Raw genomic sequence first — 1,616 nt, 5'->3', positions numbered from 1 at the left:
TTCTAAGTTTATATGCATGAATTTGCATGTCAATATAATTGATATAAAATTAGTGTATAACTTGAATTTAGGAAGGACACTTGCCATGAAAATTGACACAATTGACATAAAATTGGAGTGCAATTAGAATTTAATTTTTTTATATAGAAATAAAAACTAAATTGAATTGTTAATTGAGCTTCAACTTTAATATATTATATGCGATAATTAAATATTTGTAAATTTACTAAAGTAATATTTCCATATTTTTAGTTATATTAATCTTAAAAATTGAGATTTTCCTAACTCCATTTAATAACATGCAATATATATACTGAATTTGTGTCCTGTAATTACACAATACAAAAATAGTGTAAATGCCTACTATTGATGCCTTCATTAATATCTCTTTTTCCCATACTTGTAGATCAAGTAATATTGTAACTTATAACATAGCTAGTCATGTTAGAGGTTATTCAATGTGAATGGAGTTGGTCCTCCACACATCCATGATGTTCTTTGTTGCTATTATGGCTAATTTTTTAAATAATTGTCAAGATATATTTTTTTAAAATAAATGAAAGATAATTATACACTTAAGCCATGGGAAAAAAATTAAATATTTGTCAAATCATCCACTCATGCAAATGGTTCATATTCTTGATTGTGCACTTTTTAATGATATTTTATATAAATGTGGTAATGCTAGGACCACATAAAAATGACAATTTTTGCCACAATTCGCAATGTGGCAAGTTGTAAGTGGTAGACGTGTGATGGTGAGTCTTTGTAAGAACACACCTCTACCAGTCAAAACTTAACACGTGACGAGTTATGACAAAAATTGTATGATTTTAGGTGGTCCTACCATTACTATTATAAAAGAGGGAAAATTATACTTTACCATCCTAAACTATGTATTAGATTACACTTTACACCCTAAACTATTTGACCACACACTTTGCACCCTAAACTATCACACTCATTACACTTTGCACCTTGATGCTATTTTTGTTGTTATGTTTAATGAAATCTTACTGTACATGACAAGTACATGTTTTTTGCTTAGGTGAAATAAACTTAAAAAGACCAAAACACCATTCTCCAAAATCAATTAAGACAAAACCCAATTTTTTCCGCATCTCTACCCAAATTCAGATTCTTGTGCAGATGAAAGACTTAATGATACTGGTTTTTTTTTTTTTTTTTTTTTTTTGAGAAACACTTAATTATACTGTTAGAAGTGAATACTATGTTGCACCTGAAGTCCTACATACGTCATATAGTCTAGAAGCAAGAAGATATATGGAGCATTGGAGTTATAACCTACATCTTGTTACGTGGAAGCTGGCCTTTTTGGTTACTACATCTTATAGTCTAGAATCTGGATTTTTCGTGCAGTGCTATGAGCCGAATCAAACTTTGAAGGAAGATGAAAATGCCAAATATGAAACAGTGAGAGAAATTTAAGTGTTGAAATATGAAGCAATGCAAGAAATTTAGGGTTTACAAAATCTGAATTTGGGAGAGGCACACACCCAAGAGAAATTTGGAAAGAATTGGGTTTTGTTTTAATTGATTGAAAAAGGGTGTTTCAGTTTTTTAAGTTTGTTCTACCTAAGCAAGAATCATGTGCT

Source organism: Quercus suber, unplaced genomic scaffold, assembly GCF_002906115.3.
Source record: "Quercus suber isolate HL8 unplaced genomic scaffold, Cork oak 2.0 scaffold_99, whole genome shotgun sequence".
NCBI classification, from domain to species: Eukaryota; Viridiplantae; Streptophyta; class Magnoliopsida; order Fagales; family Fagaceae; genus Quercus; species Quercus suber.
The sequence above is the reverse complement of the archived record's forward strand: the minus strand, read 5'-3'. Positions refer to the sequence as shown.